We start from the raw sequence: 15535 nt of genomic DNA, 5'->3' as shown, positions 1-15535 counted from the left end.
TTAACCGGAGCCCGTCCTAGAGCCTCGGGGAGCACAATTCTTGTGTCCAGTAGAATCCACCATCCTGTGGAATCTTGTCGTTCCCCCTATTCTTTAGCAAAGTTTTCTTCCTCAGGCAAATACGTTGGGGTAGGAGGCAGGGTTGGGGCTGGCAGAGTCACAAGAAGAGTCAGAGGTTTTACTGGCCCCACGGCTGCCGATCTGGCCTGTAGGTCAGCTGCCCTATTTCCCCTTGCCTCTGGTGAATCTCCCTTCTGGTGTCCTTTGCAGTGCATCAATGCCACTGCCTTAGGCTTCCATATAGCTTCTAGTAGAGCTCCGATTTCCTCTTTGTTTTTGATGATTTTTCCCTTTGAGGTAAGCAATCCTCTTTCTTTATAAATGGCACCATGCACATGGGCCGTAGCAAAAGCATACCAGCTATTTCCCTCCGCCCAGTCCAAGGCCTTTATTAAAGCTATAAGTTCTGCCTTTTGGGCTGAGGTTCCGTGTGGAAGAGCCTGGGCCCAGATAACCCGCTCTAGAGTGACCACAGCTGCCCCAGCGTACCTGACTCCGTCGACCATGAAACTGCTGCCATCTGTATACAGTACCTCCTCTGGGTTCCGCAGGGGGACGTCGGTGAGATCTGGTCACACAGCGTGGACATCTATTGTCTGTTGGCAGTCATATATGGGTTCCTCTGGTTCGCTGTCAGGTAGCAGTGTGGCGGGGTTTAAAACTGTGGTTTTTGAAAATTTTATGCAGGGCTGGTCCAAAAGTAAGGCCTGGTGTTGGGCTATGTGGGCATTAGACATCCATTTTCCCGTAGCTCCACGGAGTAGCAACTCCACTGCGTGGGGTGCCACTAAGTTCAACTCTTGCCCCAAGGTCAGTTTGTTCGCCTCCCTGACTAACAGGGCCGTAGCTGCCACCGACCTCAAACAAGCTGGCCACCCAGAGGCTACGGGATCAAGTCTTTTTGAAAGGTAGGCAACTGGCCGGGACCAGGGTCCCAATGTCTGGGTGAGCACCCCCTTAGCGACTCCCTGTTTTTCATGCACAAACAACTGGAAAGGTTTAGAGATGACTGGCAAGGCCAAGGCTGGGGCTGCAGTCAGGGCAATCTTGAGCTTGTCAAAAGCCTGTTGCTCCACCTCTGTCCATATCAAGGGCTGATTTCCTCCAGCGCAGGCATACAGGGGCTTGGCTATCTCAGCAAATCCCAAAATCCATAGCCTGCAGTACCCTACTGCCCCAAGGAATTCTCGAACTTGGCATTTTGTGGTGGGGTTGGGTATTTGCAGCACTGCTTGGACTCGGCTGGGTGCCAGTGCCCGGTTGCCCTTCTCTATAACATAGCCCAAGTAAGTCACTTTTGGCTGGCAGAGTTGGGCCTTTTTAGCTGAGACCCGGTACCCCAAAGTCTGCAGGGTTTTTTTCAATAATGACTGGATGGTCTCTTTACAGGCCTCCTGGGTTTTTGTAGCCAAGAGTAAGTCATCCACGTATTGCAGAAAGCAAAAACCAAAAGGGTAGCATAATAACATGTTACATTATCAGCAGCGTGTAAGATTTCCTTAAAGACAGAAGAAAAGTAACCTCAATACTACTATATTTTTAAAAAGATATAAAAAATGCATCATTGTTGGCGTTATTATTTTGTTACTGATATTTTGCATTAGTATTTATGGAAACTCAAAGGTGCCAATCCTTTTCATTACTGCTCTGTGGTTCAATGTCAAAATGTTGAAATAGAGCTATAGATATGGCTTTTATCTATTTCTTTAAAGAGATACTCAGCAAGAAAACAAAGTTATTTCTTATCCAGCCCTCAGGTTGCTGGCTGATTTATTAGCCACAGAAGCAATTATCTTTACTAAAATATTTATCAGTCTTTATTATGCCATTTGTTATATATCTTCAGGTCAGTGTTAAATCTAACCACCACACGTACCACTCTGCTTTTCAGTTTGGTTTTGTTTAGATTGTAATTTTTCGTGACATTTTCAGTGGGCACTTGCAAGATGCATTGTGAAAATGAATGAAATTCATCAGCTTTTCCTAACTTGCCCTTATCATGTAGTCTATCAATACCCGTGTGCTTCTCTTCTGTCACTCATTACCTTTAACCAGCCCCTGCTCATTAGTACTCCTGCCAGATGCTGAAAAATGAAATAAAGATGAAAGTCAGTTTAATTAGTTTTATCTGTTTGCACTGCAATAAAATGTTACATAGATGAAAGGATGTAGTTTATTAGCAGGAATGATACGTTTTAAAATACACTCATCCAAATATACACAATTACCTTGGAATGAATAGTTATCTGTATTAGTCTATGTGATTTACTGGTGGCAGATTTTAAATCACAGGCTATTCCAAGCCTGTGAATTTTCTGTTCTTATCCTAAATTTAACTGTTTCTTTGTGGAGTCTTGGTTCCTTTTATTGTAGACAACTGATATTAGAAACCAAGCTCTAGGTGCCATATGTATGCAATTACAGTGGGATATTGTTGCTTCTAGGCCCTCTCAGCTAACACAGCAAAGCGAGGCTTGTGTATTAACTAGATACACACATCTACCAGTGTTCCTATATGTAATATTTTTAGTATTCCTTTATGTAACTATTTTTACTTGTATTGTCATACATGAGTTCACTGATATTTCCAACTCTAATTCATTACCACATGGATCATTCTGAACTCTTCCCTTTTTGAAATCTGTAACATCCCACTCTACCATTGAGAAATCTTGTTTCCACCATCTACCACTCATTTGTTTAATTGGCTGTACCCTCCTGAGATAACAACTTTGTCAACTAGAGTACGGTGCTTATGTACAGTTTATTTTGCATTTAGACTCGCAGACCCCACTTATTTTTAAAGTTATACAGGTTAGCACCTTGTCCTCTGCCACCCCCTTGAAGGAGGTTGTTTTATACATGCGTAATACATTTAGATTCTTTTGTTGTATTATGCTTTCCATCCTGAGAGCCCCTGACCTTGTAAGTGATTTTTTAAAATTTACATACATGATAGTTTATTCTTTGTGCTATAAAGCTCTACAGATATTTGGCAAATGCATAATGTCATATATTCATCATTATGCTGTCTTACAGAATAGTTTCATCATCCTAAAAGATCCCCTGTACTTTACCCATTCATAATTTGTCCTTTCCCCTTGAACTCTTGGCAGTCACTGATCTTTTACTACCTCCACAGCTTATGCCTTTTCTCCAGTGTTATATAGTTAGAATTACATAATATGTATCCTTGTTGGACTGGCTTTTTTTCTCATAGTAAAATACATTTAAGACTCATTCATGTTACTTCATGGCTTGTTAGCTCATATCTTTTTAGTGCAAAATATTTAGTTGTATGGATGTATCACAGTTTATCCATTTGTGTATTGAAGGACATCTTGATTGCTTCCAGATTTGGGTAATTATGAGTAAAGCTGCCAAAAACATTCACGTGCAGGTTTTGTGTGGACATAAGTCTTCATATCCATTGGGTAAATGCTTACTAGTGTGATTTTTGGGTCATACGGAGAGACTGTATTTAGCTTTGTAAGAAACTGCCAGTCTTTCAAAGTCACTGTAGCATTTTGCATCCTTACCAGGATTAAATGAGAATTTTTGTTGCCTTGCATCCATGCCAACAATTGGTACTGTCAGTTTTTTTTTAATTTCAGCCATTCTAATAGGTGTGTAGTAGAATCTCATTTTTGTTTTAACTTTAGTTCCAGATTAACAAATGATCATCTTTTAAAATATTTATTGCCATATCTATATCTTCCTTACTGAAGTGACTGCTATTACTATATTTTTCAGCCTCAGTTTCTGAGAAAATGGAGAATAATAGTAACACAAAAAGGAAAACCAAGAATTAAAATCTCTTTGGGAAGAAGTATGAAGGAGATAACTCATGTAGTTTTGACTTAAGATGGTGCTTGAGGTGATGGGAAAACAGCTGGACTGGAGATTAAAAATATGTTAAGATACTTGATTTAGATTTTGGTGTCATCATTATCAATTGTTGAAGAGAAAGCAGAATTCAAGAGCAATTAGAAAGTTAGGACAAGAATTCTACAGCCTCGTGTCATGGAAATGATAGAAGAAAATATTAAGAAGAAATCAAGTATTGAATATGGAGGACATAAAGAGAGTACGCAATTTGCTTTATCTGTCTTCTCAAAGGTCAAGTATGCTGTCAGCTTACTATAGTATCCTGCACCTTTTGTTTCTAGGGACTGTAATTTGTTGTCTCAGAAGAAAACTTACTTTATTGAGTCAATTATCTTTACCATTTTATAGAATTTCTTACACTGAATTTTACACCACTGGGGCTCTTCTGCAGGGTGAATATAGCCAGAGGTCTCATTTTCATTTATCTTCTACAACTCTGTGTGTGTGTGTGTGTGTGTGTGTGTGTGTGTGTGTGTGTGTTTAAATTGACTATTTAAGTACAAATTTCACTGAAAAGTCATTTTCCTTTTTAGTTATAGCATTCTGTTGCAGAATTCTAACAGTTGTGACTTTAGTTCCCAGCAGAATTAATTAATGTGAATTCTCTGCTTTGTCTGTTTGGAAAAACATACAGCTTTCTGAGATTTCTGGAGCCATAAAGATATGCTTCCTTCTTTTCTTTCTCAGAGTGCAATTTTTCATTGCCTTTTTTTTTTTAACCTAACAATCTCTAAAAAGGGTAATTTATTCAAATAATTCATAGAAAAGATATAGTAGTAAAAATGATTACCATCACTGAAGGATAATTATTCAAAGCCTGTTTGTGTTTGGGTTAGTGAAATGGCATACCAACACAAAGCACCAAATTGAAAACATATACTTTATATGTGAGATATGAAAACATGTGAAAGTGCTTTGTTTGAAAATCTTATGTATATTCAGTACTTATCATTAGACTATGAAAACCATTTCAGTGAAGCTGACTACATACACAGAATATTAATGAACAAATGTCAAGATTATTCTGCACTGAACATTAGTTATGCCACTGGGTTTAATGCCTTTGAGAAAAAGTAGGGATTTGTGTTGTAAGGCAATAAAAGATAAAAATTTATTTATTAAACACTATTTTAGCACCTATAATGTTCTAATGCTACATTTTCCTGTTTACTACTCTTGCTAGAGTTTCACCTGCTTTGACCACTAAATCCATGGTAACTATATACTGAAAAATTAAGTACTCTGTAGGCCTTAATGTACAGCATTTGATCGTGGCATGGATTTGTATGTAACTCTGAAGTTTATTGTTAGAAAACAGCTATGTAACATGATGTAATATCTGTAGTTTAAAGTTTCTAAACTTTTTTATTGTGGTCACACACATGCACACACACATGAAAAATGCTGTTTTAACCATTTTAAATGCTGTTTTAAGCATACAGTTCAATGGCATTATGTATATTCATAATGTTAGGCAATATTCGCCTGTCTGGTTCTGAAACTTTGCTGTGATTCCCAATAGAAACTCTACCCATTAAGCAGTAACCTCCCTTTCCCATTCTTTCCAACCCTCTCTCCATTAGATTAGAGGTCGCTGGGTCTTAGCATAACGTGTTGTTATACTATAACTTTCATCTATATGTAGATGTTGTATAGGTGAATTTTATTCAATTCTTTTATAGGCTTTATTGATTTAAGAGTGAAGGCATATCTTTCTCTTCAGCCCTGGGTATTAGACGAATTTGTATCTGAAAGTGTTTGTGCAGAGAAACTAGAGAAATGGCTGAGGAGGAAGAACAAGAAATCAAAAGATAAGATCTCATTTTAAACAAACTTTTTCTGTCTTACAGCAAAAGACCAAGCATTTAATGTATTCTAGAGAGCGAAATATAAAGTAGACAAAAATTAACATTTTAATTATATCAGACTTATTCCATTTCAAAAGATAAAGTAAGTTAAAGAAGAAATAAATACAAAAGAAAGATCCTTGGCTAATTGAAAACAAAAACAGCAAATCTTGAGAATTCAGTTAATTTAGATACAGCCACATTGAAAAAATGCAGAAGTCAATATTGTACTTGATTTTATTTAAGGATTATTTTTAGAGATTAGAAAAACATTATAAAATAATATAAAAATGTTATTACATTTCAAAGATAAACATTACATTTTACAAAAAGAAGTCTTTTACAAAAATCTTTACAAAAAGAAGCCAATATAAAAACAATTTTTATATTGGGAAAGGCACTGTGGACTTGGCGTTTGACATTCATTCATTCTTAGACTCCAGAAGATTTGTCGTCAGTAAACTTTCAGTAAAAGCTTTTTGATCTAAATGCTCATGAAATGAGAAAATGAATGGAGAACCACAGTTTTGACTTCTGAGGTACTGGCATTTGAAGAGCATCGTGGTTTAAATTTTCTGTGAAGTAGCTTTCGACAGTAGCAGTCCATTTGTGTGTTGTTCTGTTAGACTCTGAAACATGTGTTTCTTTAATGCGGAGACTGCTTCAGAAGCGGTTATATTCAGAATAAAGTACTAGAGGCCAAAGGGGATACAAAACCAAATAAATTATTTCTCAAATTGAATGTATATTAGTATATTTGATTTTTTGATTTGAATATTGTATAATTTTTATTTTGTTTCAAATGGATTTATATTTGGCTGAACTTGACTTATTTCTGTGAATATTGTTTTTATTGTGGCAATTAATTTTATATGATTTTAACTGTGTAACTTTTAAAAAAAATTGTACTTTAAGTCCTGAGATACACGTGCAGAACGTGCAGGTTTGCTGTATAACTTTCATATTAAAAATACAAAAATACTATTTTAGGGGAAATTTTATTCATGCCCAAGGTGTTATCTTAAAGTTCTAAAATGTCTAATAACAGTGAATAAAAATGTATCATTATTATTAAAATCTTACGGTATTAGAAGTATAGGTAATCTTCCTCACTAGTTTTTAAAGTTTCAGAAATTTTATTTTTTATAGTGTTAAAGTTTTTAAAATGAGGGCTTTTGTGCTGAAATATAAAATAATTTTTAAAGTAAGTGTATATGAATGTGTGTGGATTGAGAGGACGGGGAAGAGAGAAATAATAAATCAGAAACAAGCATTTTCTTCTCAATCTTGGCATTTAATATCAAGACTAACCTTAAAAATGGCTTGACATAGCATAATTTAGTTTTTATAAACCTCAAACATTTGAAAAGTTACATTGTTTGACACTTTCAAAAGTGTGGCTGAGCGTTGCTTAAGCACTTCATAAATAAAGATGCAAACTTGAGTTTGCTGTATAATGAGGGATAACATAGTGTATGAACATGTGATCTTTGTGGGATATGAAATTGAATACAGGTCTTAGAAAATGAAAAATTTTACCTATTGTTGTAGTGCTACCATGAAAACTAACTCTTGAATTTTTATAAAGCTGACAAGGTGTCATTTCCTATCTCCCAAATCTTTGTTCTTTATATCAATCAAATAATACTTTATTGAACACATGTACAGAAGACTTAAACAATTATTAAGACTAGCAATGTGGAACTGAAATCCTGCTCAATTGTTCTCGTTTCCACTTTACTTTTTTTTTTTTTCTTATAAGGTGGTGCTTTTTATTTGACCTTACAGAGGGCTAGGGACTGTGGAAAGAAGCTGAGTGAGATGTGACTTGGAGCTTACCATCTAGTTGTGGGAATAGACATAGAAACACAGAGCAGAGCGCGCCAGTAGTAAGCAGGGATACAAGCAGTGGAGGTATATAAAAAATGAACCTTCAAGGCTACTGTGCAGCCTAGGAAGACCTCCTTCAGCCCATCTTCTGAAGTTGTTTATCGAAAGAATGTATCTCATCATATACCGCTTCACGTTCAGTGAAATTCTGTAGCATGGCCCTTGACTATGTAGAAACTGGACTTCCTTTCTTCCTCCTTTCCTTCCTTCTTTCCTTGCTTCCTGTTACTTTAAAAAATATCCTGTTCTCGGCCGGGCGCGGTGGCTCAAGCCTGTAATCCCAGCACTTTGGGGGGCCGAGGCGGGTGGATCACGAGGTCAAGAGATCGAGACCATCCTGGTCAACACGGTGAAACCCCGTCTCTATTAAAAATACAAAAAATTAGCTGGGCATGGTGGCGCGTGCCTGTAATTCCAGCTACTCAGGAGGCTGAGGCAGGAGAATTGCCTGAACCCAGGAGGCGGAGGTTGCGGTGAGCCGAGATCGCGCCATTGCACTCCAGCCTGGGTAACAAGAGCGAAACTCCGTCCCAAACAAACAAACAGAAAAAATCCTGTTCTCTGGGCACGGTGGCTCATGCCTGTAATCCCAGCACTTTGGGAGGTCAGGAGTGTGAGACTAGCCTGGCCAACATGGTGAAACTCTGTCTCTACTAAAAATAGAAACATTAGCTAGGCATGGTGGCTCGCGCCTGTAATCCCAACTACTTGGGAGGCTGAGGTGGGAGAATCACTTGAACCCGGGAGGTGGAGGTTGCAGTGAGCAGAGATCGCGCTATTGCAGTCCAGCCTTGGCAACAGAGACTGTCTCAAAAAAAAAAAAAAAAAAAAAAGTCCCGTTCAGCTGTCCCTTATTCTCCTTCTGCGTTGCTTCACTGAAAACTTTTGAGGAAGAAAATTTTTGTGGAGAGGATTTTCAGGGAGTGTTCTCATTTTCATGAGTTGAACCAGGAACAGAAACTGTGACAGGTAGAACGTAATTATAAAATAGCTTGTTAAAAACGAGACAAGCCTATCTCAATTCTTTCATTTGTGTCATTTAGAAAAAAAAATGAAGTAAAACTGTAATACACTACACTGCTACACTGTACCCTATAAATATGTACAATTATTATAAGTCAAAAATAATAAAAAAAAACTGTAAGCAGTGTGAATGCCGACCATATATGATTTGAGTATTGTAGTAGAATTTTTATTTTGCTTCATACTGATTTATATTTGGCTAAACTTGCAAAGGGAAGCTAAAGGATCATCAAGGGTCAAGCATCTGAATCTCGAAAGACTCATGAGACACTGTGAGACCAGTTTGAAGGCATGAACTGTGTGCATCATAGTAATTTTTTATTCCTCACATTTTTGAATGAATGAATAGATTAGATAGGGTTAAATACTAAACCTCCAAGTGAAACAGCATGATAGTCGCTACATTTGTTTCTCATACTATGGGGAACCAGAGCTATTTTTATGCTTCTCTCCCTCATAATCATTTAGTAGCCTCTTGAGGGAAGATATTATACAATACTTATGTATGTACGTATGTATGCATGTGTTGAGACAGAGTATTGCTCTGTCACCCAGGCTGGAAGTGCAGTGGTGTGCTCTCAGCTCACTGCAACCGCGTTGCACTTCGCAGGTTCAAATGATTCTCCTGCCTCAGCCTCCAGAGTAGCTGGGATTACAGGTGTGCACCACCAGGCCTGACTATTCTTTGCATTTTTAATTAGAGACAGGTTTCAGCTTGGCCAGGCTGGTCTCCAACTCCTGACCTCAACTGATCTGCCCACCTCAGCCTTCCAGAGTGCTGGGATTGTGCAGGCATGTGGCACTGCACCTGGCCAATACACATACACACACACACATATATATACTTTTTTTTTTTTTGGAGATCTGTGTGCCTTTATTAGCGGAGCCACTACTTAAGGGGGATGAAGCGGGAGGAGTGAGTGGCCCCGATGCCCGGCTGGCCGTGCTTCACAGGCTTGTAGGTGATGGAAAACTCGCCCAGGTAGTGGCCTATCATCTCAGGCTTGATCTCCACCTGGTTGAAAGTCTTGCCATTGTAGACGCCCACCATGCTGCCCACCATCTCGGGAAGGATGATCATGTCCCTCAGGTGCGTCTTCACCACTTCCGGCTTCTCCATGGGCGGGGCCTCCTTCTTGGCCTTGCGCAGGCGCTTCAGCAGGGAGTGCTGCTTCCGCCGAAGGCCCGGGTTCAGCCGCTGCAGCTGGCGCGCGCTGTACACCTGCATCAGCTGCTCGTAGGACATGTCCAGCAGCTGGCCCAGGTCCACGCCGCGGTAGGTGTACTTGCGGAAGGTCCGCTTCTTCTTATGCTCCACCTCTGCCATCTTGGGGGATCCTGGGAAAAGATCGTTCTTGTCTGCGCCTGCGCAGTTATCCGCCAATACATGTTTTTAAATCCCACAGGTACCTTCTGTTTTCATTCATTCAGCAAACTGTGTCAAGCTCTGTTTAGGTACTGGGATTATTAAATTGTTAAAGCATTCTCAGTCTAAAAATAGAAGGAAGGAGTTGTAATTTACTCCTTTCTTCTAGTTAGTCCGGCAGTGGGTTTAAGTGTAGTCAAAGCTTGTAGCTTCCCTGTCAGGGAAGTCTTACAGAGAAAGGGGGTGATTACAGCGACTTTCTATTTTGCTTTGACAAATAGAAAGAATTTTTGGGAAACGCATGAGAAGTCCTCAAAAATTTAAATTTCAAAAGTCTTTTATTCTTTTATTTTCAGTTTAATTTTATTGCTTTCATAGCATTTTCACTTCAGATACCTAAAATTCTATCTATAGTTGAGAGGAGAATTGCTGTTTAAAGATTGATCTCTGAACCTAATTTCCAAACCACCATTTTTTCAGTATTTAAATGGAAATTAGAGATTCCATTTATTTGTTTTATAACCCACTGTATTCATTTAGGGAATATAACTTCCTCAGAAAGCATTAAGGCCGGTACATCTTCAATAAAATATAACTTCTAAGCAGAGTTTTAAACACGTTTCATCAAACAACTATAACTTCATCTTGAAAAAACTTAGGAAAAAAAGAAACTTATCTAGGTCATATATTGTCCCTCTAAATGTTATATTTTTATGCAAAATAAAGTTGACAGTAAATTTGGCCCAGCTGGCACCCTTCAAGACTCAGATTACTAAATGATTTAACATTTATACATCTATGTTTATACAGAGTATTAATATATTATTAAGTAAACATTAGGATACAATGAAGGTCCATTCTTTTGCATTTCTTATAAGAATATTCTAAAATGGGAAACAATTTTCCATCACTAATGTCATTCCAATATTTCAGTTATATATAGGAAGAATCATAACTTACCTGACAACCAGCAGTGTCTCCTTTTGGCTCCTAATAAGAAGTGGAAGTTAGCATGACTATATTTGGCGTCTTTTGGTAATAGAATAATAAGTAAAACAAGTGGATTAATTTCTTAACAATGTCAAATATAATGGTAACATTAATTTCTTAAAGGCAAGTTACTTAATATTCCAGAGGGTGATTGATGAACCCACAATCATTTAAAAATTGTAAATAGGATGCCACGTTTTGTGGTCAGTAATTTTTATTACTATAATTGTATCTAAAATATTAAATAGTAGACCATATCACTATCATTGTACCTATAAATTCAAATAACGAATAATGAAAATATTTGTGTTGCCGGCTACCTTAAATTTTTTTTCAACAAATAAATGAAGTTTTTTTTTACCCTCAAATAATGGAGTTATTATATGTTTCTCTTTTCAATGGTTCTAGAAGTGGGATTTAATTTTTGTACGAATAAAGCTGTTATTTTATTCAGATCTTTTACTAATTTTTGCTCAGATTTTTTTAAACTATTGATCTGTTTGAGTTCCTTATATATTCATGTTAGTAATTTTTTGTCAGTTGAATAGTTAGCAGATATTTTCTCCTATTCTGTGGGTTATCTCTTTACGTTGCTGATTGTTTGCCTTGCAGAAGTTTTACACTTGAGGTAATCACGTGTCAATTTTTGCTTTGGTTGCCTGTGCTTTTGAGGTATTACTTAAAACAAAATCTTTGTCCAGACCGATGTTCTGTTGGGTTTCTCCAATTTTTTTTTTTCTAGTAGTTTCATAGTTTTAGGTCTTACAATTAAGTATTTAATCCATTTTGATTGATGTATAAGGTGAGAGATAGGGGAGTAGTTTCTCATCTTCCGCATATGGATATCCAGTTTTCCCAAGTCCAGAAGAGACAGTTCTTTCCTCATTGTATGTTCTTGGTTCCCTTGTCAAAATTGAGTTGACTAAAAATATGGATTTATTTTTGCAATCTGTGTTGTGTTCTCTTGGTCTATCTGTTTGTTTTTATGCCAGTACCATGCTCATTTGGTTACTATAGATTTATAGTATAATTTGAAGCCAGGCAATGTGATGTCACCAGCTTTGTTCCTTTTGCTCAGAATTGTTTTGACTATTATGGGTCTTTTGTAGTTTCCATATGAATTTTAAGATTGTTTTGTCTATTTCTGTGAACAATGTTATTGGTATTTTGAGAGAAATTGCATTGAATCTATAGATTGCTGTGCATATCATGAACATTTTAACAGAACACAATTCTTCCAAGCCACGAGCATAATTCCATGATTTTTGTTTCCAGTTTGTTTTATCATTGTTTTATAACTTTTGTTGTAAGTATCTTTCACTTCTTTGCTTATGTTTATTCCTAGGAAAATAAATCATTATATAAAAAAGATACCTGAACTTGTATGCTTATTGCAGCACTACTAACAATAGCAAAAATATGTAGCCAACCTAAGTGCTTATCAACAGATGATTGGACAGAAAATACACAAACACTCCATAGAATACTACTCAGGGGTCTGAGGCAGGGAGCCAGGTGATCAGGCTTGGCCGGTCCCACCCCCACACAAAAAAACAATCTGAAATGCTCTGGATTCAGAGTTTCACAGCAAGCACAGCTGAACCTGGGACGGTCAGCTATGTGGGGGAGGGGCATCCGCCATTACTGAGGCACTCCACCACTACAAAGGTAGTCCGCCATTGCTGAGGCAGCCCACCAGTACAGAGAGAGTCCGCCATTACAGAGCTGGGCCTCCATTGCTGAGGCAGTTCTAACTATACCCATATAAACAGGATGGCAGGGAAGTTCACATGGCAACTGGGAGGAGCCCACAGCAGCTCAGCAAAGCCTCTGCAGGCAGACTGTGACTAGGCTGCCTCCTCGCTGGGCAGGGCGGCCCTGAAAAAAGGCAGCAGCATGACAGAAACTTATAAATAAAGCCCTAACTCCACAGGACAGAGCACCTAGGGGGAAAAAAAAAAGGAAGCAGCAGCACACTTAAACATACCTGCCCAGCAGCTCTGAATGAACAACAGAGCTCACAGCTCAGCACTTGAGCTCCTATAAAGGACAGACTGTCTCATCAAGCAGCTCCCTGATCCCCATATATCTAAAGAGTCACCTCATAAAGGAGAGCTCAGACTAACATCTGGCAGATATCCTTCTGGGACAAAGATAGCAGAAGAAGAAACTGGCAGCAACCCTTACTGTTCTGCAGCCACGGCAGGTCATCCCCAGGCAAACAGGGCCTGGAATGGATCTCAGCAATCCTACAGCAGAGATGCCTGACTGTTAGGAGGAAAACTAAGAAACAGAAAGAAATAATGTCTTCATCAACAAACTGGATGTCCACTCAGAGACCCAATCTGAAAATCAACAACTACAAAGATGACAGGTGAATAAATCCACAAAGATGGGAAGAAACCAACGCAAAAAGGATGAAAACACCTGAAACCAGAACACCTCTCCTACTACAAGGGATCACAACTCCTCACTAGCAAGGGAACAAGGCTGGATGGAGAATGGGTATGATGAAATGACAGAATGAGGCTTCAGAAGGTGGGTAATAAGAAACTTCTGTGAGCTAAAAGAACATGTTCTAACCCAATGCAAAGAAACTAAGAACCTTGAAAAAATATTTGATGAAATGCTAATAACAATGGATAACATAGAGAGGAATATAAGTGAATTGATGGAGCTGAAAAACACAACACGAGAACTTCACGAAGCATGCACAAGTTTCAACAGCCGAATTGACCAAGGGTTGAAATGAGAGAGAAAATACTAAGGGCAGCCAGAGAGAAAGGTCGGGCTACCCACAAAGGGAAGCCCATCAGACTCACAGCAGATCTCTCAGCAGAAACCCTACAAGCCAGAAGAGAATGGGGGCCAATATTCAACATCCTTAAAGAAAAGAACTTTTAACTCAGAATCACATATCCAGCCAAACTAAGCTTCATAAGTGAAGGAAAAATAAAATCCTTTTCGAACAAGCAAGTACTCAGAGATTCCATCGCCACCAGGCCTGCTTTACAAGAGCTCCTGTAAGAGGCTCTACACATATAAAGGAACAACCAGAACCAGCCACTCCAAAAACATACCAAATGGTAAAGAGCATCAACACAATCAAGAATCTGCATCAACTAACAGGCAAAACAGCCAGCTAGCATCAAAATGGCAGTATTAAATTCACACATAACAATATTAACCCTAAATGTAAATGGACTAAATGCCCCAATCAAAAGACACAGTCTGGCAAATTGGATAAAAAGCCAAAACCCATCAGTGTGTTGTATCCAGGAAACCCATCTCACATGCAAGGATACGCAAAGTCTCAAAATAAAGGGATGGAGGAAGATTTACGAAGCCAATGGAGAGCAAAAAAAAAAAAAAGCAGGAGTTGCAAATCTCATCCCTGATAAAATAGACTTTAAAGCCACAAAGATCAAAAGAGACAAGGACATTACATAATGGTAAAAGGCTCAATGCAACAGGAAGAGCTAATGATCCTAAATACATAGGCACCCAATACAGGAGCCCCCAGATACATAAGGCAAGACATTTACAGAACTCTCCACTCAAAATCCACAGAATATACATTCTTCTCAGCACCACATCACACTTAGTCTAAAATTGACCATGTAATTGGAAGCAAATCACTCCTTAGCAAATCACTCCTTAGCAAATGCAAAAGAATGGAAATCATAACAGTCTCTCAGACCACAGTGCAATCAAGTTAGAACTCAGAATTCAGAAACTAACACACAGCTTCATGGAAATTGAACAACTGGCCCTTGAATGTCGACTGGATAAGCAATGAAATGAAGGCAGAAATAAAGATGTTCTTCGAAACAAACGAGAACGAAGACACAACATACCAGAATCTCTGGGACACATTTAAAGCAGTCTCTAGAGGAAAATACGTAGCAATGAGTGCCCGCATGAGAAGAAAGGAGAGATCTAAAATTGACAACCTATTGTCAAAATTGAAAGAGCTAGAGGAGCAAGATCAAAAAAACTCAAAAGCTAGCAGAAGACAAGAAATAACTAAGATCAGAGCTGAACTGAAGGAGTTAGAGACACAAAAAACCCTTCAAAAAATCAACAAATCGAGGAGCTAGTTTTTCAAAAAGATCAACAAAGTAGATAGACCACTAGCCAGATTAATAAAAAAGAAAAGAGAGAATAACCAAATTGATGCAATAAAAAACGATAAAGGGGATATCACCACAGATTCCAGAGAAATTCAAACCATCATTAGAGATTATTACAAACAACTCTATGCACATAAACTAGTAAACCTGGAAGAAATGGATAAATTCCTGGACACGTGCATCCTCCCAAGCCTAACCCAGGAAGAAGTCAAAACCTTCAATAGACCCATAACAAGGTCTGAAGTTGAGGCAGCAATTAAGAGCCTAGCACCCAAAAAAAAGCCCAGGTCCAGACGGGTTCACAGCCAAATTCTACCAGACATACAAAGAGGAGCTGG

The 15535-nt window shown here is 38.3% G+C and overlaps 1 pseudogene across 1 annotated transcript; it reads right to left on the bottom strand.

Moving 5' to 3' along the window:
- Nucleotides 1-9553: 9553 nt before the first annotated feature.
- Nucleotides 9554-10081, bottom strand: LOC116545719 (annotated as a pseudogene). Its single transcript, XR_004266417.1, has one exon. The product of XR_004266417.1 is annotated as a 40S ribosomal protein S15 pseudogene (transcript).
- Nucleotides 10082-15535: the final 5454 nt, after the last annotated feature.

Source organism: Sapajus apella, unplaced genomic scaffold (assembly GCF_009761245.1).
Source record: "Sapajus apella isolate SASKATOON/1434 unplaced genomic scaffold, GSC_monkey_1.0 scaffold345, whole genome shotgun sequence".
NCBI lineage: Eukaryota > Metazoa > Chordata > Mammalia > Primates > Cebidae > Sapajus > Sapajus apella.
Note: the sequence above shows the minus strand (reverse complement) of the source record. Positions and strands in the feature narration are given on the sequence as shown.